At 42.5% G+C, this 27,364-nt stretch overlaps 2 long non-coding RNA genes across 2 annotated transcripts; one reads left to right on the top strand and one right to left on the bottom strand.

Moving 5' to 3' along the window:
- Nucleotides 1-11,774: 11,774 nt before the first annotated feature.
- LOC144586655 (uncharacterized) lies at nt 11,775-14,981 on the bottom strand. The gene is made up of 2 exons (XR_013541586.1): nt 13,514-14,981; nt 11,775-11,914 (listed from the first exon to the last, which is right to left on the bottom strand). It is a non-coding gene; the product is annotated as an uncharacterized LOC144586655 (long non-coding RNA).
- A 6,211-nt stretch (nt 14,982-21,192) lies between these two features.
- Nucleotides 21,193-22,191, top strand: LOC144586652 (uncharacterized). The gene is made up of 2 exons (XR_013541583.1): nt 21,193-21,527; nt 21,954-22,191. It is a non-coding gene; the product is annotated as an uncharacterized LOC144586652 (long non-coding RNA).
- Nucleotides 22,192-27,364: the final 5,173 nt, after the last annotated feature.

The following is a 27,364-nucleotide window of genomic DNA, read 5'->3' as shown; positions in this document are numbered from 1 at the left end:
CCACCTCCCTCCCAGCCTCAAGGAAAATCCTTTCTTCCTGTCCAGAAATGCTAATGGAGTGAGGGAGGATGCTTAGTCCCATCATCCATGATAGTGACAGAATGCTTTGGCTGATTCTATTCAGTGTGCCACTGTTTTAACAATATTAAAAAGAAGTATACAGTACTATCTAGACATAATAGCAAGACTTTTTAAAATACCACCATCGCAATAAACGGAGTTTGGTTGGGAGCGTCATTCTTCATTCCATTCCAAGAACCTCTTGTACTGTAATTGTTGTCACTGATTGCTTTGCGATTATTGGAAGTGTGGAATCGGACAGATGATCAGTCGGAAGAATTGTTGAAGCTTTCCTGTGGAATTGAAGTCTTTTCTCAGGGTGTGTGTGTAAAATCTTTTAATTTACGGATTTATTTTGGCCAAAGGAACTAGGAAAAGGTTTTGATGAAATCAAAGAGAGAGGCCTCTCTCTCATTATGTAAATACCATTTATGTGTCCTGTTGGTACAGGGTAAGAAAGTGAAAATGTTCTTGGGACAATGAAAGAGGAAGACAAATTTTTGCAGTCTTGGTGACTACATCTTGTCGAGTTTTGACTATGCAAGAATTTGATTTTATGATAATTTTTACTGTTTTAACAGAAAAAAAAGAAACAAATAGTTAGTCCCTGGCTCCCCAAGAGTTTACCTTCAATCATGGCATAACATATTATTTAATTCTTCAGCACCCATCATATAATACAGTATATACCATATGTAGTGCATCATTTTCTCAAATGTGGTTTTGTTTTATGGATTTCTTCAAGCCCTGTTATTGATGACTTTGTCATCAGAGTACACTGTGCCATTCTTTTATAGAGTTCTTAGGTGGAAGTGGTGTTCAGACAATTCTCACGGGTGAAATGCTGTAGACTCGTCCCCTTTAAACACAGTGTTCCATTGTCAGTTCTCACGTCCACAGTGTTAAATGTATTAAGTGAAAGAAGCCGGATCAACTCATAGAAACATGGCGTGTTGATACTGTTACACAAGAAGTATGTGAGGAATAGATTCAGGAAATCAAGAATATTTATTTTATGGATTGCATTTTAAAAATTTATACTCCATGCTTTAGTGGCCCTCTCAACAGTTCCTCTCAGATGGCTTGCAGAATTGAAATATACAAATATTATGTAAAAAAATTAATTAAACACCAACATAGGGCAGGATAAGAAGACAAAATGCATCAGTTCCAAACTTTGAAGTTTGTGCTGTTTAAAAGCCCGAGGAAATAAAAAGTATTCATGAATTGATAAAGTAGCTAAGTTTTTCATCAAGAGGGCATTCTGTAGTTGTGATCAAATGTCAGCATTCTCTGTATAAAAGAAGATAGATGTGTGGCAGAGGATGATTATTTTGGGCTACATGTGTCACCTAGCTTGTATACTTATATATAACTTTCTATTTACACATTCTTAAAAAGTCAAGGAAGTGTCATGCTAACATGTGTCAAACCTTTCTGAATCAGAAAGCAGAAAAGGGAATTGAGGTAGAGAGTTCATTTGCTCTTCAAACTTATATAGGAATAAGAAGTAGTGCTGATACTAGGTGGTTCTTAGGATGCCTCTTTTTCTGCTAGGAGTAGCTTTATAATGTAGATTTATATTATAATACTGAATTGGCCCCACAACCATATTTTCCAGGGTTCCTGGAGAGTATCCATGTGGTCTGGAACCTTTTTTTATTCAAACATGTCATTCACTTCTTCAAGAAAATGATACAGTGGTACCTCGGCTTACAAACTTAATCCATATTGGAACGGTGTTCGCAAGTCGAAAAGTTTGTAGGTCAAGGCACCATTTCCCATAGGAATACATTGAAAACTGATTAATATGTTCCGGGAAAGAAAAAAACAAAACAAGTACACAATGTGATCCTTGATGTAATCACGGAGAGCATAACTCGACATTTTCTTGCTAGTGAAACACTGTATGCCGACTATGCATGCCTAGAGCCTAGGAACTTTTCAAACATAAGAGAACAAGGGCTTCATATATCTGCAATGGAAGATTTAAGTAAAGTCTTGATCAAATTTAATGAGAATGCCACAGCTGAAAATTTGCGGTGTGAATTAACTAGTCTAGCTTTGCATTGGGACAAATTGAAGACATCAGCTCTAGAAGAATACACTGTAAGGGTATCAAGAGAAACGACCATGGAAGATCTAAGTCAACAATTTGATGAAATGGAGCTGTTAAATAAGCCATGTGCAACATGTAAGAACTGTGCCATTTGTTGCTATCAAATTCTACGGTGCTACAATTTATTAACAGATGTCTATAATGTGATAGGTCTAGCCTACAAATTCCTACTGACTCTATCATTTACTCAAGTTGCTTGTGAGAGAAGCTTCTCTACCTTGAGGTTCATCAAGAATCGACTGAGGAATACTGTATCCCAGGACCATTTGGATTCATTCATGTTAATGGTTACAGAAAAAGAAATCCTCATGAGTCTTGATGTGGATGCCATCATCAACTGAGTTGCAGAGAGTAGTGAAGCCCTGCAAAGTCTTCTTATTCCTTGATAACGTATCATTCCTAAGTCTTTCCAGTATTAGTAGGGTTCAAATTTAAAATGTTCAAATCATAAACGAGGTGGAAAGTTCTTGAGCCGAGCCTTTTGTTCCTGGTGGAAGTGTTGATGTAGGAGGATCTGCTACTTATGGCTTGTTCACATTGAACGTTTTGTTGCAGTTATGTTTAATGATCTAATGTTTCAATACATTAAAATAGCTATAAGCTCTCACATTGTACTGTTGGTATTTTTTGTTTAGAGAGCACTGGCACTGACAAATTTAAACATTAAATTTTAATTACACTTTTTGTTAAACGTGATGATTTTATAGGCTTAGATTTCCTGATGCTCCTTGTTATTTATACAACCAGGGCAATGATTGGGATAGGGAGAACTCGTAAGCATGTACCAATACCACTATACCAGCAACGCCCTTTCAGCGCGCCACAATATCGTGAATGGAGCCCACAACAGGTGGGCCTGTGTGCTCTAAATGCCAGGGCCGATTTTTGGTCCCAGTCCGGCCCTGACAGGGAGGTTCTGTTTATTCGTTTCGTTCATATCCTCGGCTCCCTCCCAAGTTTTATCCTCCTCCCTACAGCCCTGTGAGGTAGGCCAGGCTGATGGCGAGAGCACCTCGCTCAAAATCCCCCTGGTGCATTTCAGGGGTCCATAAGGCCAATCCTGGCCCAAAGCCAGGTGGGCCTGTGTCCCCACAGCCGATGGGCCTGTGTGCTCTAAATGCCAGGGCCGATTTTTGGTCCCAGTCCGGCCCTGGTGATAAATGACAGCAAGTTCTTGCATTGCTGGTGGGTTGTGGCTAGTTTCCGGTGTGTTCACTTTCTAAGCAGTTCCAGGGATGTTTGAACAAAGAGAGTAAACAACAAGGGCCAAGAAGGTGGTTGCTTCCCTCACCTTCCCTGATCTTCCATGCCAATGACACACAGGGCTTCAGAGACGCAAAGTGGATTTCAGGGGAATCTGCTTTCGCCTTGTTTTTTACCGCAACTTCAAGACCCATCCCTCAGCTGAGGCAAAGGGATTGTGCTAGATTTATGAATCAGTTAAACAAACTACGGTTTAGAGACCCTGTTTTCTTAAGAGATTTCAAATTTTAAAACATAGTAAGTCAAATTTTAAAGTAATGTTTTGAGGCCTTTTAAACCTGACATAGCATCATCGTAGGCCTTATACAGAGTCAGGCCATCAAGTGATCTAGCCCAGAATGGTCAACTATGGCTGGCAGTGGATCTTCAGGAATTCTGACAGGATTGTTTCCTAGCTGTTAATGGAGATCCCTGGGATTCCCTCGAGGTCTCCTATCCCAATACTCAGTATTTCAAAACTGAGGTCACAGTGCAGGGGAATCGCCCCAGAGGGAGACCACAGCTGGGAAACAAGGATACCTGCAAGCGGGATCTGAAGGCCTTAGGAATGGACCTCAACAGATGGGAAACCCTGACATCTGAGCGTTCAGGCAGGAGGCAGGCATTGCATCATGGCCTTTCCCAATTTGAAGAAACCCTTGTCCAGCAGGCCGAGGCAAAGAGGCAGTCACGAAAGCAGCAAAATCAGGGAGCTGGACAGGGGACAGATTGTATTTGCCTTCAGTGTGGAAGGGATGGTCACTCCCGAATTGGCCTTCTCAGCCACACTAGATGCTGTTCCAAGTCCTCCGTACTACAGAGCACGTTACCATAGTCTCTCGAGACTGAAGGATGCCTAACCTAAGTCCTTTCAGAAGAGCTCCTGATCTCTCCCCCACCCCACCTCACCCCACCCACCCACTCACCCACATTCCTAATTTTTTGGAAAAAATAAAAAAAATAAAAGCTATGCACCTAGCCCCTAGGAAAATTCCCAAACATGGTTGGGTGATAACCTTTGTTAGGGTTCATCCACAAAAAGATGTGTGTCTTAGACTGAAGCAACTTGGAAGGCGGGTTCATTTCCCCCATATATTTTGAATCACTCCCTGCAAGATTCCGTATCTGCTTTCATTTTTCCTTGAATGTAATCCCGATACTTTCAATCTGATTTTCCATACCCTAAGATATCCCTTTCTCTTTATCCTTCCACCTTGTCCTGCTGCTTCCTTTCATGGTCTCCTCATTCTGCATCTCCACCCCTCGTCTCTTTCCCTTACACATCACCATTCATGGCAGAGGAGGTCGAATGATGCATGTTCCCAAGAAACTTGTTTGGGACAAAAAACAAACAAACAACCAGACAGGACTAGATCATCTGAAATGAACCAGGCTGGGAAAAAGCAATCAAGTTCCCAACTAAAGGAAAATAATCCTGAAAGAGAAGGGAACAGTTCAAGTCCCCAGGCAGGTCACGGAGCTAATCTGAATCAAAGGGCAATGGATCCACCTCGTAACAGGAGTGAACAGGATGTGTGGATGAGCTGTTAGATAATTAAAACCTCAGAAGCCAGTTAGGTTCTCAGTCCTGCAAGACTTCTATCATTGCAGAGGGTAGTCGAGGGAGAAAAGCCAGTCATTTATCTTGTTCAGATATTAAGGCGAGGGATTTATTCACAAAACACACCAGGGGCACAGATTTCCACATCCTTCTTGTCACCCAGAATCTTTCCTGATCCTCTGTCTTAAAGCATTTAGCTTCTGCTTGGCTCAGAAGAGAAATACCTGGAAACAAGGAATATATATAAAAAAGACACGTTTGGAGTTCTTCAAGTGCTATAGTTAGGAGACCAGATGAAAAAGAAGCCAAGCTTCTTGTACTTTTAATACTTGCCTGGAAGACATTTCAACAAGTGCTCCTTTCAATGCAAGCTATACTTGCTGGATAGCTCAATGGTTTAGATACCGGTTTCCTGCTCAATTTAGAAAAAGAAGAAAGTGATAAAGAAGGGGTGAAGCTAGTGTGGGAACAAGACCTTGGAAAAAGGATAAACGAGGAAGAATGGAGGAAGATGTGGAATATGAGGGTTTTAAGATTTATGTCAGTGAGAATAAGGGAAAAAAATTTAAACTGTGTTTAAGATGGTATTTAACACCAACAAAATTAAATAAAATTAATGCTAGATATCTGAATGTCTGTTGGAAATGTGAGAAGGAAATTGGTACATACTTTCATATGTGGTGGGAATGTGAAAAAGTACAAAGATTTTGGAAACAAATTTTTAAAAAATTAAATGAGCTATGTGGAAAAGACATAGAATTGAATCCTGAGATCGCTTTGTTATCAATATTTGAGAATGTGGAATATGATAAGATGATTAAAGAATTGATAACTAATTTATTAACAGCAGCGAGATTAATAATAGCTAGGCAATGGAAATCAAAATCTGAATTTCAAATGGATGAATGGTATAGTGAAATATGGAATATAGCTCTAAATGATAACTTGTAATTTAAAGGTTAAGAAAGGAGAGTTGAAAAAGAATAGTTTTTATGAAATATAGGGCAGATTCTTGGAATATGTATTAACAAGAGAAAAGGGGAAAGCTCCAAATCAAGAATCAATGCAGTTCTGGAGAAGAGAACAATAAAAGAAGAGGAAGAATATAGATGGAGGAAGAAGATTATAGCAAGAGGTCCTGTCTACGGTGGTGGGAAACACAGTTATATTGTATTTTGATTTGTGTATTTTATGTTTATGTTTTAGATAAATAAAAATTTAAAAAAAGATAGAGGTTGGGAGTTCACTTCCCCTCTGTGCCTCCTGGGAGTACAGCCAACCTGTGTATCCTTGGGCCAGCTGCACAGTCAAAGGATACCTCTGGAAGAACAGAATGGTAAACCCCTTCTGAGTTCTCTCCACCTGGAAAACCATGAAAAGGGTCACCATAAGTCAGATTTGATTTGAGGGCACATGATTACTGTGACAAACCCAGACCTACTGGGATATATCACAGTTTCACTAAGCTGCCACCAACCATTCCCTTTAAGGAGTCACACAGACCAGGAATGGATTTTTAACAAATAAAGGAATAAGGTTTATTTAAATAACACACAGGGAAAATAAAATGATCAAGTGAATAAGATACAGTAACATGGCTTAGTCTCAATCATACATACACCAGTTTGGTTCACACAGAACACCTTTAAATAAAGCACAGACCCTGAACCTATCAGTTCTGGCTACCCATACAGACACCTGAACCTATCAGGTTGGTACTGACTGACACACAGTAGTACCCTGTCTGACACACAGACTCCCACACCAGCTTCTTCTTCCCAGCTGCTTCAAACTCTCCTCCAGCTTCTAAACTTCTCCACACAGGCTTCACATATATATACAGTACAGCCCCTCCTCCTGATGTCCCGCCTTCCACTCCCCATAGGATGGAACTTTCCCTCCAAACCCATGACAGACAGGTAACATCAGTGCTGTATGTAACAATTACTATTTACACCTGCCGACATTTCTGCCTCCACACAACCACCACTCATGGTACAGGAGCCATGTCATCGTTTTCTGTCAGGTCCCCCCTAGAGGTAGTCTTGCAATAAGCAGAAAGTATGATTTTTTTTTTTAAAATAGAATCGTAGAATTGGAATGCTGAAAGGGATCCAAAGGGTCACTAAATCCAACCGCCTGATGAAGAAATAAATCCACAGGTAAAGGATCCCTGACAGATAGGTCTTCAATTTTTTCCCCAGAAAGCTTCAAAGAAAGGAAGTTGACCTTCCTATGTAAGCCATTCCTCCCTGAACTGTTAGCGCTCTATGATTAACAAAGCAGTCCTTAAATTTTGTTTTCTTTTTAATCATGGCAAACCGTCTTAGCTTTTCTCCCTGTAGCTGTAAAGCAGATTGGCACACATTTCTTTTAATACCCTGTCTTCCTCTGCACCTAACATGCCTTCCACAGAGTGACGGAAACATTGCGTCACAAAGGGACTAAAAGCAGTCAGTCAACCTGGCGGCCATTCCATTTCTCCACAACGCCCCCCCCCCCCGGCTATCTACCAACCGATGACAGCCCCCTTTATTACTGTTCCCTATAGTCTTGTTTCCAGTCTGCTTGTTCTCCTGATACAAGGATCTAAACTGGAAAATTTTGTACTCTGCCTTAAGTGTCAAATTAAGCAATACTATTACAGATCTCTTTTTTTCCAATTTCTTTTGCAACACTTCCCTTAATGCAAACCAGAATGCCAATGGGAAGGGGAGGTGTCCGCATGTGCAAGAGTGTGTGCGTATTTCATAACCTCCTGCTGGCTATTCATACTTTCCTTTGAGGCCCCTGTGTGCTAAACTTCCCCTCCCCTCATCTTAGCTCTTCTTCTCATGAAGGAATGTGGATTCCAGACTTGAGCTTTTCGTTGCAGCAAAACAAAACTAGATGCTCACTCTTTTACAGATTTTGAAAGTATATTGCATACCTTTAATTATTTTGAAAGCAAAAGTCAGAATTGCAGCTATATTTGGAGCAGACTTGACCACAATGATTTCAGTCAGCTGAAACTCCCAGCAGAAGGAATAATAAAGTTATAGATAGCTCTGAGTACCAATTCAACCTCAGAGTAAATACTAACAACAACAACAACAACAAACAAACAAACAACAATAACAATAACAGCAAAACAATAACAATAATAACAATAACAACAGCAGCAACAACAACGATGATGATGATGATGTTTCATACAGTATTACAGGCAATTGCAGATCTCAGAAGTTAAACCATCAGAGCTACAAAAACAGCGTTGTTGTTGTTGTTGTTGTTGTTGTTGTTGTTGTTGTTGTTGTTTACTTTCATAAGCACTGTATGCCAGTGAAAGCAATGAATATTAAGCTGAACCCAAAATTAAAAATTGTGTTTTTTAAAGTATTTTTTTAAATAAAATTGACTGCATCTAGAGAGGTTTCCTCTTGCTGATAGTTTTGATTTTGTATTACAAACTATAATTCAGAAATGGCAAAATGCAGCTTTTTAATCATGAGACCAAATTTTTATTTTTTTGGAAAGCCCACGAGAGGGTGCAAGAGGGCTAATCTCCACAGTTTTTGTGAACAAAATTGCACTGCAGCAGCTTCACAATATATAACCACTGCATTCATTTTTAAAAGATACACAATTAAATATATAAATTAGGAAGTGTAGCCTGAGATTGCCAATAAATCTGAAATAAAGTCTTCAGGCTCTTTGTCGCCACCCAGTCTTGCTATTTTTTTCCTTTTATATGCATATACATATACTGCCTCTTTCTTTTCTTGTGACTTGGAAAAACTCCTGTGTTTTTTTGTTTTTTTGTTTTTCTGGGAAAACTTGCATTTTGATGTTAGCTTCTTTGTTTTCAGTGCTAGCTAAAGGCTTTCTGTGAAAAAAGGCAATTTTTTTACTGCACAAACACGAAGTTTTCTGAGCAAAAAAACCCTGGCAAACATTTTGCAAAAATTAACTATCAAAATGCAACAAACAGAAAATTCTTATAATCTTGCTCAGGGGGAGAAAATATATTAATTTTTGTTAGTTAGTTTGTTCTTGCTCATCAGAATGAAATAAACAGATTCTGTTTATTTTTAATCATAGCAAACAGTCTTAGCTTTTCTCTCTGTAGTACATCATTACTTTAACCTGTCCTCACAAGCCCTTAGCTTTGTGATTGCCATAGATATCAGTTGGTGGCCTGTTTGCGGATGCATTTGTGACTTTAAACCATAGACAGCCATAGGGAGAGGACACTTCACCTCAACATATTGGAGAGATGCATAAGACCTGCTCAGACCACACACACACACCCATCTTGAACACTGAACAAACTGAATGAAATTAAGGAAGTCATGTTTGCAACATTATTACAGTGGTGCTCCGCAAGACGATGTTAATTCGTTTCGCGAAAATCGCTGTCTTGCAAAAACATCGTCTTGTGAAATGCAGTTCCCCATTGGAATGCATTGAAATCTATTTAATGCATTCCAATGGGGGGAAAATCATCGTCTTGCAAAAATCGCCCATAGGAAAACTGTTTTGTGAAGCGCGGACCCAGCTGTGAAAATTGCTGTTTTGCGAAAAACCGTCACAAAAAAGAACCATCTTGCAGAGCACGGACTGAAACATCATGTAGCGAAAATCACCCATAGGGAAAACCATTTTGTGAAGCGCTATAACAATCGCAAAAACCCATCGTCATAACAACACACTACAAACAACCATAATAACACCCACATAATGGTAAATGTGAAAAATAGTAACAAAAGATAAAATGATAAGTAAAAAATATAGATTATGAAATATTAAAAATATTAAGTACAATAAAGGTGGTGAAAACAGGATATAAACGGAAGGGGGGGGAAGCCCCTTCAATCGGCAAGATTACTCTAGTCTAGGGTAAGGCCATAGGAACCAAGGAAGAAAGAGACTTGGGTGGGAGTGAGCTCCAAAATGATGGAGGCCCCACACAGAGAAGGCCTCATTTTGAGTGACAGATTTTCCAGACCTCCCTCAGGGTCGCCCCCCCAACATCCTGGTAATGCAGTACGGGTGGGGCGGGTAGATGTTTTGAGGGAGAAACACTCAGACAGGTAAACCGTTTTCTCCCTCTTTTCCAAGGTGTGAGGATGAAAGAGGAAAAACAGATGCAATACCACAGCTGTAGCAGGGCCTTCCGGAGTATGTACTTCAGTTTTTATTGCCGGTTTTGTTTGTTCCTTGTTTTGGAATGAGAGAACGTAAGACCTGGATAGCAGGGCTCAGGCGTGGAATTGCATTCCAGTTGAGGCAGACTTTAACTTTCTCCTTGGCAGCCTGAATCTTTTTGGAAGTTTCCTGGTCAATTTTTCCTGGAAGAAATGCCAATCTGTGCCTGCACAGAATGGCATTTTGACTGTACAGAATACACTGGAAGGGGCATTAAGTTAAACAGAATTTCACGGGACTCCCCTCCACCCAGAGAACATTAGGTGAAAATAAGACTGGGGTGTCATTTTCGTGGGAGGCTAAGACATCTCACTGATGTAGAAGGAAGTCTCGATATGGCAGATATCACGAGGAATGACAGAATGACTCATCACTTTCTTGCTACAGAATGTCATCTAGTTATATAGTGCACTTTTTGGAATACAGAGCTGGTCTATACCGCAGACTCATCGCTCCATAGATCCCTGCAATGCTGAGTGATACCTCCTGGGTATACCATAGACCAGGGATGGTGAACCTATGGCACGCATGCCACAGCCAGCACACAGAGCCCTCTTTGTGGACACACAAGCCATAAGTCACCATAGAGAAATACTTACCCGTTCTCCGATCTCGGATCTCAGCACTCCCCTCTTCTGGTGCAGTGGTCCAGCAGAGGGGTGCAATGGTGACCATCACTGGTCTAGCCCAATGGGGGATTGGAGGACCAGTAAGTATTTACTTGTTAATACTGCCCATGGGGGGGACCCAGCATTTCACAGTTGCAGTGCAGGAGCAGTTGTTTTTTCTAAACTAAAACCTCAGCATTCAGATTTTAATTGCAGTATTGGCACTTTGAAAGAATTAAGTTGATTTTGTGTTGCAATTTGCGCAGTCGGGCTCAAAAAAGTTCACCATCAATGCACTAGGCACTCACAGGCAGCCATTGCCCTCAAGCATCAGATTCTGCAGTAGCTGTGTCTTTTTCCCATCTATCCATGGCATGGAGCCACATGAATTTTAATGTATGCTCATCTCCAAATCATTGCCCATCTCCATTTCCTCGTTTGTGGCACTGGCGTGAGAAGTCGGACTGGAAGCTTCTTTGAAGTGGCATATTTTCTCCCCACTGATAGGAGCTGTCCATGGAGTGCTCATGGTGTTGATGATGAAGATGAGGCTTGCCAGGTCTTAGAGAATAAGCTGCTGTGCCAGGAAATGGCTGGGCTCCCCTACATCCCCAGGCCAGGCAAACTAATGTGAGGAGCGGTGGTGGAAGGGAAGGAATGAGTCTCATTTATTGTTACATGGTAGCCGTAGTGTTTGGGTGCCTAACTCCATCCTTCTCCGAATGGCACCAGGGCTCACTGGCTTCTTGTGTGTGTCCAACATGACATATAATATACTGTACTTGCTTGGGAGCTTAGACAGGGAACCCAAAATGCCTAGCTCACTCTTTCAGACGTACATGGAGAAATATTATGTTTCCAATTCCTGTGACATCATAGGCCCCACACCATGTCTTCACAAAGACCCACCCCAGGCATTGGGCCCCAGATATAATGAGGGGATGAGGAAGAGAATCCCATGACAGCCCCTGACAAACAAGACAACACTTCAAAAGCATTCTGGAAAAATTCTTTTATTGGTTTTGGAAAAGAGGCTAAATGGGTATCCTCAGTGGAGACAAGGGCCTGGTTCAGCTCCAGCAGGATGCCTGCCTTCTGGTCCCTCGCATCCCCCTGGGGAAGAGGATGCTTCGGGCCCTGCAAGAGAAAGAGAGAGAAAGAAACAATTAAGGGGCCAGCTCGTCCACTGCCGTCAACCCACTTCAACCCAGGCGTATCCACCAACCAATGTTCTGGCAACTTCATCCCAAAGTTCCCCCTGCCAACATCCACTGGTTTCCACCAGGAATATCCACCCGTCCATCTCTTCCACTCCGCTTCTGAAGCCAGCCTCCACCAGCTCCCAAATGCTTGGGTCACACACACGCCCCGGCAACATCCTCACGGAACGCCAGCCAGCCCATTCACACACACACATTCACACACCAGCCACTTCCTGACACACACACACACACCTTCACTCCACCAGCCATTCACACACACGCCTGGGCTTCCATCCACTGAAATCCACCAAGCTTCCACCAGCTGGTTTCAGGAGGCCAATGTCCCCCGGCTTCATCCACCAACCTCTGCTGACCTCCACCTTGCAGCCTCAGCCAGCTTCCGCAGGGAGATTCCACCAGCTTCTGTCTGCCAACATTCACCAACTTCCCACCAGTCCATCGCAGACATCAACCAGCTTCAAGCCACGCATCTCTGCCAGTCTCAAGCTGTTAACTTGCAAGCCTACTTAGCAGGTTCAGCTGCTTTCGGGAGAGAACTTGCCTTGGGCAGAACAGCTGGGTCCCCTGCAGCCACTGCCGCTCTCTCTGCCGGACTGCCCTCTGGCCACTGGCCTCCCTTCTGGTCTCCTGCCCTGCCCAGCAAGCCCATTTTATCTGCCAGCAGAGAGGTGGGGCTCTCTGAGGTCACAAAGACCCAGGAAAATGGGGTTGGGTTCCCAAGGTGACAGCAGCAGCAGCACCCTCGGGATTGGCTGAGTCCTGAAGATGATGTCAACAGTCCCTCTGGTCATGTCATTCACCCACAAAAACTTGCATTTTGCATGATTTAAAAAAATAAATAAATTAGTGGCCTATAACTGTATCCCCTGTCACCAATCCTTCTGATTGTTCAATCTCCCCATGTTGGCCTTCTGACAGGATTCTAGGCTGGGGCTCCAAAAAGTTATCTTCCAGCATTTCCATGAAAAGGAAATTTCCTAAGCCCTGAGCTGGGGGAGGGGGGAATGAAAATAATAAATGAATAAGGATGGGCACAGTCACACAATACAGCCTTTGACCCTTTTTTGTTTTGTTTTGTCTCTTTTAGGGCATTTTTTTCTGTACAATTCATTATTTTAGATATTTTCAGTTTGTGAATTTAGATATCTGTATTTAGATATTTGATACCTACACATAAGGTTTACATAATTTTCCTTGGGTAACCACAGTTCATTGACAAGGCATCTGGGTGCATAGCCAGGCATGAGGGGGGAAAAAAACCTATAGCTCATCAATTAGCTGGAATTAGCTGCAATTAATTATGCAGACTTTGAGATCATCACTAGGATGCTGCTGATCTTTTTAGATAGATGTTTTGATGTAGGTGGTTCAGTCCCCTTGAACACTTGTGTGGAAAGCCGGCAATAAGCTGAATAAATAAAAACAGCTAGAGCAGCAGCAACATACAGATGTACCTATATATGCACTTGAACACACGTGTGAAAATATGCACACAAAAATAGAGAAAGCAAACCTCCACTGTCCATTTCATGCAGATCTTCACTTTCAGACACACCACTGTAGTCTTGCTGCTGGGAAGTATTCATAGATATGTAGCAGGAGGTCTTAAAAGTAGCATGGATGAACGCTGTGAACTGAAGATTTTCTTTCACTTGCTGTTGAAAAATTAACTTGCATCCAACCAAATAAATACTCTGAGGGACAGAGAGGGAGGGAGATTGAGGCAGAAATAGATACAGACACACACACACACACACACACACAGAGAGAGAGAGAGAGAGAGAGAGAGAGAGAGAGAGAGAGAGAGAGGTTATTACTTAGAAAACTATCAGAAATAAAATCTGCACTCGGCCTAGGTATAAAGCAAAAAGCAGCCAGGATGCTATATAATGGAAGTCTCTAATACTTTGAAACCATTTCCAAAGGTTAATATTGTGTAAGGGGGATATATTAGAGCCACAGCAGCATCTCCTGAGTCTGTAGATCTCTTTTAAAGAAAAATGGCACCCCAACCTTGGCCACTGCAAGGACACCTTTCTTATTCATATGTAAGAGAACATTTAAGGCTGCCTCTGGGCTTATTCACTACTTTCACCCAATACTAATTTGAATCTTTCCAGGTGTGGATCACATTCCTATTGCAAAGCTTTGAGTTTTTGGTAAAATTCCTTTTGCTATGCAGTAGAAGTACAGAGATCCACAGAAGTGAATAGCTACAAGTTCCCCGGAGTCCACCCCTTCCTCATTAACTGACACTAAAAGTCTAAATAACTCACTCTGAGACATTTGTAGGAGAAAGAATAAAACATGTCTCACTCTGAGACATTTGTAGGAGAAAGAATTTAAAAAATGTCTTTACTCAACAGTTGTTTGAAATTACAGACTTGTGTATGCTGCTTTATTCACTGCACTCATATTTAGCAACCAACTGAACAGATCAACAGCAAACAAACAACTCCCAAGCAACAAAAGAGAGGGATAATAACAGACCTGGGCAAAGTGACTGAAGTGATTACACTTAAGCAATAATACCTGTCTGAAATTAACTCTCCTGTGAAAATGGAGAAGAAAAACTAAGGTGGAAATTTGAAATCCTCCCCCCCTTCAAAAAAAAAACCTGGCAGAAATTACAGATGTTTTCGAACTTTACTCGCAGAATGTGACTTCAGATATTAAGTCCTGAGGATACATTGAAAGCTATCAGTGGGATGTGTCCACTGGTCCATCTCCATTGTTCTGGGGCTACAAACCAAAGCAAGACTACTGGATGAATAGAATTCTTTACCTTATCATCAGCGTTATGAAGCAAAGAATAGAACTAGCATATTAACTCTTGTTTCCTCTTTAAAAGCAAGCTCAAAATAGCGCGAGGCAAACCAGTGTCGGTGTCTTCTCAGCTCCCTGAGCAACTTGACCCAACAAAAATGTCTGGGCTCCCCCTGGTGGACAAGAACTGCAGCAATTCAAGTACCCCCTTGTGGGAAGGATCCTTGAATACTCACAAAACAGTTCATACCAATAATGGCAACCTGGCTGCCAAGGAATGAGTGATGCCACAAGCTCCTTTTTAAATGTAACATTCCAAGCTCTGAGATGACAGCCCGTGGAGTTGAGTTCTGGGTTGAGTTCACACATGTGAAAGGGAGATGAAGGCTCAGATATGAAATGCACATGGCGCTCTCGCCCTTTGAGAAGGATAAAGGAAACTGCTTTGTAAGCCAGATCTTATTTATTTATTTAACTTACCCCACCTGTCTGATAATAAAAGAGCACTCAACTCAGAAATAAGGTGCATCATTAATAAAGGATATCATCTGAGATGTAAGAACGTGTGAGAAATTGAACACTGTGACTCATTGACTTTGTTTTACTTCATCATATTTTAATTAGATAAGGTAAAGGTTCCCCTTGACATTTTAGTCAGTCGTGTTCGACTCTAGGGGGCAGTGCTCATCCCTGTTTCCAAGCCGTGGAGCCGAAGACAGTTTCCGTTGTCACGTGGCCAGCGCGACTTAGATTCGGAATGCTGTTTACCTTCCCATCGTGATGGTACCTATTTATCTACTCGCATTTACATGTTTTCGAACTGCTAGGTTGGCAAGGAGCTGGGACAAAGCGATGGGAACTCACTCTGTTGCGTGGATTCAATCTTACAACTGCTGGTCTTCTGACCCTGCAGCACACAAAGGCTTCTGCAGTTTAGCCCGCAGTGCCACCACGCCCCTATTTTTAATTACCCTATTTAAAAATGTATTTCTTACCTTTTTCCAAAAATAATATTGACACACCCTAAAAATATATATCCATATCATTACAACTAAAGGAACAAGCATACTAACCACACATACCCAACAAAATGGTAACATATAAAACCCCAAAATGGAAATAAAGTTGCAGACAAAGTACAGTATCACAATCTTAAGGAGAAAGGTTTTCATGTGAAGGCCTTCTAAATGATTACATTGGGGCCAAATTAGCATCCATATGCTGGAGGACTTGGTGATCTCAATTGGGAGGGCATTCTAAGAGGTTGGGTGCCACAACGGAGAAGGACCTGCACCTTCTTGCTTGCCATGCCTCACACAGGTAAGGAATCCAGGACCAAACTTCAGATTATGAATGTTGCCTTCAGGAAGGAATGTATGGAAACAGTTCATCTCTGGGGAGGAACTACAGTGGTGCCTCGCATAGCGAGGTTAATCCGTTCCGGATTAACCTTCGCTATAGCGAAACATCGCTGTGCGGAAATAAAAAAGCCATAGAAACGCTTCCTATGGCTTGAAAACTCACCTCTGTGTGAGGTTCTTCCATAGCGCCGCCATTTTCGCGCCCTCGGTAAGCGAGGGCAGGGCGCGAAAATGCGGCGCGGACCTTCCGGCGGCCATTTTGGAACCGCCAATCAGCTGTTCTCCCCCGCTTCGTTATGCGATATTCGCTAAGCGAATCGCTTAGCGAATATCGCAAAGCAAAAAATCGCCATAGGGGCCATCGCTGAGCGAATGCTCCAGCGATGGCCCAGAGCGCCTCATTAAGCGATTTCATCGCTCAGCGAGGCACTCGTTAAGCGATTTCATCGCTCAGCGAGGCGCTCGTTAAGCGAGGCACCACTGTATATTGATATATATTAGCTATATTGTGCCTATGATTGTAAGGCCTCAGACCACTGGCTGTAATCTCTGGACATTATTATGCTTCCCCCATTCTCCAGGTAGAGTGGCAAATGTCCGGGCAAATAGCACTTAATAAAGAGACATTTAGATTTTTTTTCCCTCCCTCCCTCTCTTGAAATGGTTCTAGAGACTGGGCATCCATTTCCACTCCTTCTCAGGAGGCACCAGAGCTCACTTAGTTCAAAGCTGTGTTGATGAGCTTCTGTGTTTATACAACCCTGGCACACTAACACTGCCAGGCGCAATGGAGAAGGGACTGATGGAGAGAGCTGCTGGATGTATATATTTAGATCCATCCCACTGTTTAGAGCAGGGGTGTCCAACCTTTCACCTTCCCTGGGCCACATTAGAAGATGAAAATTTGGTTTGGGCTGCACATACATTTGGTTTGGGCCACATGGGGGGGCAGCTCTAGCCTTCCTCCGCAGCCCCGCTCCAAGCGCGCTTACCGGCAGCTGCGAACTTAGACAGCAGAGGCTGCCAGCTTCGACTCCGGCGGCTTTATGGGGCTGGGAGGGGGTCTGCCTATTGACAGGGATGGTGCTATGCAGTTACGCAGCCCCCCTGTCCCCTCCCCTCCCCTCCCACTCCTTCCTTCCCTCTCTCTCCCTTTACTGTTGTGACATGCCCCGGCCACATTCTGGCCGCAAGCGCCGGCAGTGTAACTTGAAACTTTGGAATTTCTTTAAAAATAAAAAAATTACACTGGGCCGCATTACGAGTTCACCTGGGCCGCATGCGGCCCTCGGGCCGCAGGTTGGACAAGCCTGGTTTAGAGCTTGTTGGGGAGGAGAGTGCCAGATCTGAGCTTATTCATGTTCTACAAGTTACAGCAGCAGGAGAGGGCCGGGGGAAATAACAACTCCCCGTGGGCTGGGCAGTGAGCCTTCCCCAAATCTCATGGCACAAGGGCACAGAGAAACTCCCCACATTTCATGTTTGCTGTAGCCAAAGCTGCAGAGTGTGTGAGAGGGTCTCTAAACTGTTCTGTTCCTCCCACCTTTCAACTATTGGCTGCCAGAGACCCACCTCCCAGTCTCAAGTTTCAGGCCAAGAATCTCAAAAAATTGGATTCCCCCTGACATGCCAAGCCTAACAGCATCATAATTTTCATGCCTTTCTTCAGACAAAAATGAGGGACTGTCTTCTGTATATTTATTACTCCTGTTCTGACACCAAGGGTCACTTCCTGACCTCCGAGAGGAAAACTAACATGTTTGTTTGTTTGTTTGTTTGTTTGTTTGTTTGTTTGTTTGTTTGTTTGTTTGTTTGTACCCCGCCTATCTGGGCGATTCGTCCACTCTAGGCGGCTTACAATATAAGATAAAACAGTAAAATGCAAAAAGTACATAATCGTACAATAACAATTGTAATAAAATAGAGGGATAATAAAAGGGAAAAATAAGAAAATGTTTGTTGAATGTTCTCCCTCTGCTAGATGCAAAAGCTGGCCTGAGCCTGCCTTTTGGAAGCAAGCTGGTTAGCAAACTGAACACATTGTTAAAAAGTTATTATATAATGACTTTTAAAAAATGTTCAGTGCATACTATGTGAATTGGTTGTTGCAGGGGGTGTAGAAGACTGAAGGACGGCATTGTTTTTGACCAGAGCTCGGAAGAGTTCCATTTCTTGGCCTACAATTCCCAGAATTCCTTTAGCCAACAGGGCAACTGTTCTAAACTCTGAATCTGTTACTAATCAGAGTGATAGCAAACCATTCTCCAATTGTGTAGGGGAATGGAGTACGCTGGACAAGGTCACCTTATCTGTCTGTCTCGAACCAGGAACAGGAGTGCTGCACAGTGTAACGTTGTGGGCAGGATAGGCTTAAGGACACATGCTGAAGCAAGAAAGAAACATACACGGATGTAGCCCCACACACCTAACCTCATGTTTCAAAAATAAGGAAAGATATGTGTCCTATTACTTCTAGATTTATTTGGTTGTTTAATAATAGTCTCCAAATAGAGTATGGAAGTAAATCACAACCATTCTATGTTTATCTTGGTGTATTTGTTCAAAGGTGTGTTCTGAAACACGTCAACACGCCATGGGGGGGGCGGATTCTCACAGTGTGAAAAAGGCTTCACAGTAGTGACTCATCCGTTCTCACTGATTCACTCCCCTGCCAGAACATGATTTGCTTGTAAGTTATCTGCTGAACAGAACCAATTGTTCTGTTTAAATCTCTCTAGATGCCTCTGGAATTCTACTTTCTCTGGGGTCTACCTGCAGCCATGTTTTCACATGCAAGTGCCTGAAAGTCAAACTAGGGCTGCCAAGTCCACAGCTGGGGGGGGGATTTTTTAAGATTTCTTGGATTACTAATCCCACAATTCCCCATTCTGGGATTTCTATCTGACTTACACACACACCTTACAGACATCTAAATATGGCTGGCCTGGGAGAAAAGGCCTAAACTGGGATGCGTTGAGGCTAAGCTAGGCCTAGCTCCACGCAAGCTTCCTGTTCCTGCCCCAGTGGTAGCTGGGAGCTTTCTTTCTGAACAGGAAGCTGTTCAGCTTAGGTGTGCTCCTAACTATCCTATTCTGTAGTCCATATGGCTAGTCAATTCACATCCAAATAGAGCTGAGGGCAGTGTAATCTGAAGTGACAACACTGCCATATATTTGGTGGGTAGTGGTATTGAAAGGAATGCTTGAGAACCCCCTTCTTCATTTTAATCTATTCCTCTGTTTTGTAGACAGACAGACAGACAGACAGACAGACAGACAGACAGACAGACAGATAGACAGATAGATAGATAGATAGATAGATAGATAGATAGATAGATAGATAGATAGATAGATAGATAGATAGATAGATAGATAGATAGATAGATAGATAGATAGATAGATAGATAGTTTTTTCTTAAATGGATTGATTACTATTTTTAAGTAGAAAAGAACTGTAGTCACTCAAGACCTGAGATACTTTTTTTTCTAGAGGGACTCTGGGCAACTCCATGTGGTGTTTCCTCTGCAAGTACACCTTCTATCAAATTTGTTTTGATCCACCACATCAGTTTGTTCTGGATAAAGATCAGGGATTCCCCTTGCCCCCTTTGTAAGAGATCTCTCCTATCTTCTCACTTGCTCTTTTGCCAGCTGCCCTCCATTTATCACACTTGGCTCCTATTTTGAATGCCCGTAACCTCCCTCAACACACACGCACAAAGAGGTTGAGTCATGTATTGATTGAATACCAATTTCATTTCAAGTACGTACCGTGGGCTGGGAGTGTTCCCTCACAGAAAGCAGATGATCTTGATTCATATTACAAATAAAAGTTGGGAGATATACCTTTATAGGCAGTAAACGTTTTGTGATTCAGTGGGATTTTTTTAAGTCATGCTTTTCTGCCTCCAGTGTGAAGTCACCTTTCCCACACCAGCCCACGGTGCAGCCTTCTTCACGTACTTACACATTTTTTGTAGCATTCTTCACAGTAACATCTTTGTTGATTCCTTTCATTTGTTCTTCATCCCCAGTTCCTTGAGTTCTTTTATAGCCACCCTTCTTCCTGTGATTATTGGATGGAGTGTTATGCATTACTTTGACTGGATTCTTAGTACTGTACTACTTAGGTTTTACATTTCTCAGAGTAGTATTTGTTTGTTCCTTTTTAGTATTTGTATACTTATTGTTCTTAGCTCTAATATTGCCTTTCAGTGATGTCAGCCACCTTGGGTCCTTTTTCAGAAGGAAGGCAGGATAAAAATATTTTAAATAAATAAATTCAACCTTAAGATTTCCAGATGTGTCAAATTACAACTCCCATTATCCTATTACTATAAAATATTTGGAGAAATACCATGTTGAGCACCAATAATCAGTTCTTTATATATATTTATTTTATATATATATTTGTTTTGATCCACCACATCAGTTTGTTCTGGATGAAGTGGGCTCCACCATCTATGAAAGCTTATGCCAAATGTTGCATGTTTAAGATACTGCAAGATTCTTTGTCAGGGCTTTTCAGGCATTATGGGTAGAGGGCAGCACTGCGCCTCATCTCCCGTTTTCATCCTTCTTCTATAAGTGGCAATGAGTCTGAAGCAGAAAACTTTTGTGAACTGTGTGTGCCTCCTTTGTGAGCCAGCAACCTGGAAAACCAGGGTTTCAACTCACTGGAGAGTGGAGGATTTCCGCTTTGGCCTCATCATCCACTGTCCTGTGATGAAACTGAAAAAGGAGGGGATGGGACTAGAGTGGTCCCTTCTACCCATGATGAGTAGACAGGGATCCCCAATAGCTGAACAGACTGTTGTTTTCCCGGCATCAGATTCCAAAGTTTGGGTTCCACCACTAACAAGTCGCCGTGTTAACTGGGTTATTCTATATCTTTTTAAATATAAAACATATTTCAAAAAAATCATGCAAAATACAAGCTTTGGTGGGTGAATGATATGATCAGAGGGACTGCTGACATCATCTTCAGGACTCAGCCAGTCCCGAGGGTGCTGCTGCTGCTGTCGCCTTGGGAACCCAACCCCATTTTCCTGGGTCTGTGACCTCAGAGAGCCCCACCTCTCTGCTGGCAGATAAAAGGGGCTTGCTGGGCAGGGCAGGAGACCAGAAGGGAGGCCAGTGGCCAGAGGGCAGTCCGGCAGAGAGAGCGGCAGTGGCTGCAGGGGACTCAGCCCTTCTGTCCATGGCAAGTTCTCTCCCGAAAGCAGCTGAACTGGCCAAGTACAATTGCAAGTTAATAGCTTGAGGATGGCAGAAATGCGTGGCTTGAAGCTGGCTGATGTCGGCGATAGACCGGGAGGAAGTCGGTGGATGTTGGCAGACAGAAGCTGGTGGAATCTCCTTGCAGAAGCTGCCTGAGACCGCAAGGTGGAGGCCAGCAGAGGTTGGTGGATGAAGCCGGGGGACATTGGCCTCCTGAAACCAGCTGGTGGAAGCTTGGTGGATTTCAGTGGATGGAAGCCCAGGCGTGTGTGTGAATGGCTGGTGGAGTAAAGGTGTGTGTGTGTCGGGGGGGCAGCTGGTGTGCATGTCTGTGTATGTGAATGGGCTGGCTAGTGTTCCGTGGGAATGTTGCCAGGGCGTTTGTGTGACCTAAGCATTTGGGATCTGGCGGAGGCTGGCTTCAGAAGTGGAGTGGAAGAGACAAACGGGTGGATATTCCTGGTGGAAGCCAGTGGATGTTGGCAGGCAGGAATTCGGGATGAAGTTGCCAGAACATTGGTCGGTGGATACGCCTGGGTTGAAGCCGGTTGACGGCAGTGGACGAGCTCGGCCCTTAGTTGTTTTTTTCTCTCTCTTTCTCTTGCAGGGCCCGAAGCGTCCTCTTCCCCAGGGGGATGCGAGGGACCAGAAGGCAGGCATCCTGCTGGAGCTGAACCAGGCCTTTGTTTCCGCTGAGGATACCCGTTTGTGTTTTACATTTCTCAGAGTAGTATTTATTTGTTCCTTTTTAGTATTTGTACACTTATTGTTCTTAGCTCTAGTATTGTCTTTAAAGGATGTACAGTATTGTCTTTTCCAAAACCAATAAAAGATTTTTTCCGGAATGGTTTTGAAGTGTTGTCTTGTTTGTCAGGGGCTGTCATGGGATTCTCTTCCTTATTCCCTCATTATATCTGGGGCCCAATGGCTGGGGTGGGTCTTTGTGAAGACATGGTGTGGGGCCTTGTGATGTCACAGGAATTGGGAACGTAATATTTCTCCATGCATGTGTGAGGGAGGGAGCTAGGCATTGTAGGTTCCCTGTCTGAGCTTTCAGAATGCTTTCCTTCCTGGATTCTGCCAAAGAAATCAAATTTAAGGCCTGATCAAGCCATGCCTTCTTAACCCGTTCTGGTACAAGGGGGTAATAAAGGAAACCTTCTAAAATTATTTTATTTGTTTTTTGTCTGACATGTAAAAATGTGATATGGTATCACAGCTAGCTAAAGCATGCCACTTGTTTTCTGTTGCTGGCCTGTAGTTTAAATAAAGTTAGATGGCACTGTGAAATGGTAAACCGGCTATTCTGCTCAAACAACAATTCTACTAAAATGTTCTGGGTGTTTAAAATCAGCCTTAATGTATAAACAGTCTTATGAACTCTCCACTTCTCTAAGTAATGAGAGGCTCCTCAGATGGTCTCATAAGTAGCTTTTGACAGGGGTGGCTTTTTTTCAGACAATGGGAAGGCATCCCATATCTGAAACTCTTGGGGGAGAGTTTCAGACTAGTCTTTCAATATTTCATCTTGCAACTGAATGGAGCATGGTTTCAACTGCAATACTGCAGTCAAGACTCTGTTCCCAACTTGAGTTTGATTCTGGCATGCTCAGGTAGCCATCTTGAGGTTGACTCAGACTTCAGACCTCCCAAGGTTAGTAAATTGTTAATAACCCAGCTCTGGGAGTGGGGACACACAGTGTGTAGACTGCATCATCAAAGTGTAAACCACCCAAAGAGTGCTTTAAGTGATGTGGGGCAGTACATAAGCGTCACGATTCCACGTGGCCTCTGATCATTTCACCAAACTAGGAGCTCACACTACGTGCTCCTCAGCTGCCAAAAGTTGATTTAATCAACAATACTTATTATTAATGATAGATGTCCAGGCCATATGTCATTTTAAAAGAACCAAATAGAAGAGGTGTTGACAGAAGAAGCAATGTTATTAACTCTTAAACAAACATTTTTCTTTATCCACCCTCAACCACCACTCTCCCACCCAAACTCCAAAACTCTCTAAACTTTCTAACACTCTAACTCTCCATCTCAAAACCCTATCTATGTCTATCTAAACTCCTCCTGTTGCTGCTGAGTCTCTTATACCTCATGATTCCGCCCCCAACACTCCTATTGGTCTATGCAAATAGCATTTGAATACAGTGGTGCCCCGCATAGCGACGATAATCCATTCCGAAAAAATCGTCGCTATATGGATTTGTTGCTATGTGGGGCAAAAAAGCCCATAGGAATGCATTAAAACACATTTAATGCGTTCCTATGGGGAAAAAACTCACAGTTCTGCGAAAATCCTCCATGTGGCCGCCATTTTCGCTGCCCGGTAAGTGAGAAAAGGGCGCGAAAACACAGCAGGCGGCCATTTTCTTTACCCGGTGGCCATTTTGGAACTGCCGATCAGCTGTTCCAAAAACATCATTATGCGATAATCGGTAAGCGAAACGCTTACCGATCATCGCAAAGCAATGTTTTACCATCTAAAACATCGTTATGCAATCGCTTTTGCGATCGCAAAAACTCAATTGCTATGCGGATTCGTCATTAAACGAAGTGCTCGTTATGCGGGGCACCACTGTATTCCTGACCTGGGGAAATGCCACATTCCTCCCCCCTTAATAAGTTTGTCTTAGGAGCGGAAACTTAATGGTTTGCCCTCATTAACAAATAAAGGTTTATGAAAGAATATAAATATCAACCTCTTACATTATTTACTTCACTAAGGATATATCACGTTACTCTTACATCAACAAAGACATATTAACCTTTTGCATTACTCATATTAATACAAATTACATTACATTACCTTTGCATTAATAAAGACATATTAACCTCTTGCATTACTTACATCAATACAAATTATTACATTACATTTCCTTTACATTAATACGGATACTCACCATTATTTTTACCATCACTATAAACCTCCCAGTTCATCAACATCCAAGCAACTGCACTTTAATCATAACCATTACACAAACAAAACGTTTAATACAATATTAGAAACTTTTTATCTACCCATTAGTCATTTGGTTTTCGAGACATGGTGTCAGCAACCACATTCTGAGTCCCTTTTATGCTGCGGATCAAAGTCAAAGTCTTGCAGGATCAGCATCCATCTTTCAAGTTTGCTGTTGTTGGAACTCTTAGTTTGTAGCCACACCAAAGGGTAATGGTCGGTGCAGGGGATGAATTTCCTTCTCCAAATGTAGGGCTTCAACTTTTGCAACGTCTGTACGATAGATAGGCACGCCTTCTCAACAGCAGACAAATGTCTCTCATCAGGTTGGAGTCTCCTGCTGATGAAAGTCACTGGTGTAGACTTCTGCTGTCATCCGCCTGGCACAGCACGGCTCTTAGTCCCACATTCGACACACTGGTGTACACGATGCACTCCAGGTTGAAGTCCGACACAACAAAGACAGGTCCTAAAGTCCGCGCCTCTCTTCAGACAATCAAAAGTCACTTGTACACTGATGTCCACTGGATGTCCTTGGCTCACCTTTTCCAGGTGAAGCCTGATTTCTTTTTGACTAGTGGCTTCACTTTCTCAACTGGGGAGAGGGTAGGCAGTTTCTTCCTCACCTCCAGAACGGCTACAACTGTGTTTTTCCTTGAAATCTTATTGCTTTTGCCATTACCCTCACCCATAAACTCACCCACAGGTACTTGTTTTCTATAGCTCCAGAAGGTGGGATTTTGTCTAAACATTAGGAAGAACTTCTTGACCATAAGAGCTGTTTGACAGTGGAATGGGCTATCTTGGAGGGAGGTAGATTCTTCTTCATTGGAGGTTGTTAAAGAGCTTCATGGCGCAGTGGTTAAACCGCTGTACTGCAGCCAAAAACTGTGCTCATGACCCGGGGTTCAATCCCAGGTAGCTGGCTCAAGGTTGACTCAGCCTTCTATCCCTCTGAGGTCGGTAAAATGAGTACCCAGCTCACGGGGGGGGGGCAATGTGTAGCCTGCACAATTAACTTGTAAACCGCCCAGAGAGTGCTTGAAGCGCTATGGGGCGGTATATAAGCAGCACGCTTTGTTTTTGCTTTAAACAGAACTTAGATAGCCATCTGTCAGGGATACTTTAGCTGTGGACTTCCTGCTTTTGCAGAGGGTTGGACTGGATGACCCTGGGGTCCCTTCCAGCTCTACCATTCTCTGATTCCATGATAAAACACCCGGAATCCTATCGGTATTTATGCAAGATTTCTGCAACTTGCTGTGACTCATATAGACAAGGTCTTAGGACAGGTCTTCACTCCATGCCCTGGCCATGTATCCAGTTGTGTAACCACAATGTGCTCCAGCACCTTTCCGTTAGCCACAGCAAGTGGCACCAACTGTACAGAAACAGCAATGAGATTATGTAAAATATAGACGGTGGGAATTCTGTCCAAAAAAAGTACATTCCTCAAGCTCTGTTTCATGTCAAACTCACAACAATGTAATAATTTCCTCCTCTGTCCTGCATGTCTCTGTGGTAGCGAGAAAGTACACTTAAAAGCCTGCATGCCAAATTACAGAAGCGTTGGACTTGCTCGCTAGGTCCCTCATGGTTTGCTGTGGTTCAACTTCCTTGCTGTGTCTCCAGAGGAGAATGGCAGGAAATGCTTATTTAAAATGCTGCTACTCTTTCTTTCTTTCTTTCTTTCTTTCTTTCTTTCTTTCTTTCTTTCTTTCTTTCTTTCTTTCTTTCTTTCTTTCTTTCTTTCTTTCTTTCTTTCTTTCTTTCTTTCTTTCTTTCTTTCTTTCTTTCTTTCTTTCTTTCTTTCTTTCTTTCTTTCTTTCTTTCTTTCTTTCTTTCTTTCTTTCTTTCTTTCTTTCTTTCTTTCTTTCTTTCTTTCTTTCTTTCTTTCTTTCTTTCTTTCTTTCTTTCTTTCTTTCTTTCTTTCTTTCTTTCTTTCTTTCTTTCTTTCTTTCTTTCTTTCTTTCTTTCTTTCTTTCTTTCTTTCTTTCTTTCTTTCTTTCTTTCTTTCTTTCTTTCTTTCTTTCTTTCTTTCTTTCTTTCTTTCTTTCTTTCTTTCTTTCTTTCTTTCTTTCTTTCTTTCTTTCTTTCTTTCTTTCTTTCTTTCTTTCTTTCTTTCTTTCTTTCTTTCTTTCTTTCTTTCTTTCTTTCTTTCTTTCTTTCTTTCTTTCTTTCTTTCTTTCTTTCTTTCTTTCTTTCTTTCTTTCTTTCTTTCTTTCTTTCTTTCTTTCTTTCTTTCTTTCTTTCTTTCTTTCTTTCTTTCTTTCTTTCTTTCTTTCTTGGCAGACTTTTATCATGGTTGCCTCCAGAATTTCTCCACTCCCTTTTAATCTACTGTATTCGTGAGCCTCAAATGTTTCTGAGAAAACAACACGTGTTTAGGCTGAATTTTTTTTTCTTTAACAAAGGGCATTTTAGGGTATTTCTGTTTTGGCACCCAGGCCCTGCGTGGTGGAGCAAAACTCTAGCTGGGGGAGGGGGATGCTACTTTTCAAAGGCCATGATGAGGAAGATGATCAGGAACCCTGTAACTGGCAGAGCAATTGTTCCCCATTCAGACAGGCAGCTGCACAGAGTCAGGACAGGGCAGAGAAGCAACAGCTGAGTATGCTTTACTCATGGACAGTGGAAGGGAAAGAAGCTGGGTCTTTGACCAAAGCCCCAGCTAGAACCTTAGCTGGGGAACCAACTACTAGAATGGGTGAAAGCCAGCATTAGGGGCTTCTCTCTCTAAGTATAGGGTTCTAGATCCACGGCATTCGCCAGAAATAGATTTCCTACATGATAATATTTTCCCTCTCTTTTGCCATACACCATTTTCCTATTTGATAGTCACACAAAAGGCCACTGCGCTCTGCCAGTAAACATCAAGCACTAGGTCTGAACATCTGAGGATTTAGGGCAACCCCCCAAAAAACCCTGAGATCAACCATGTGTGTGTGTGTCTTCTTGTGATGTTGTGGAGGTAAGGCAAGGAAGGAGCGAGACTAGAGGTGGAGCTGCTTCCAGGAAACAGAGGAGGCAAGCTGAGTAAATTA

The sequence above is a fragment of the Pogona vitticeps genome, chromosome 2, assembly GCF_051106095.1.
Source record: "Pogona vitticeps strain Pit_001003342236 chromosome 2, PviZW2.1, whole genome shotgun sequence".
In the NCBI taxonomy this organism is placed as follows: Eukaryota; Metazoa; Chordata; class Lepidosauria; order Squamata; family Agamidae; genus Pogona; species Pogona vitticeps.
The sequence above is the reverse complement of the archived record's forward strand: the minus strand, read 5'-3'. Positions and strand labels throughout refer to the sequence as shown.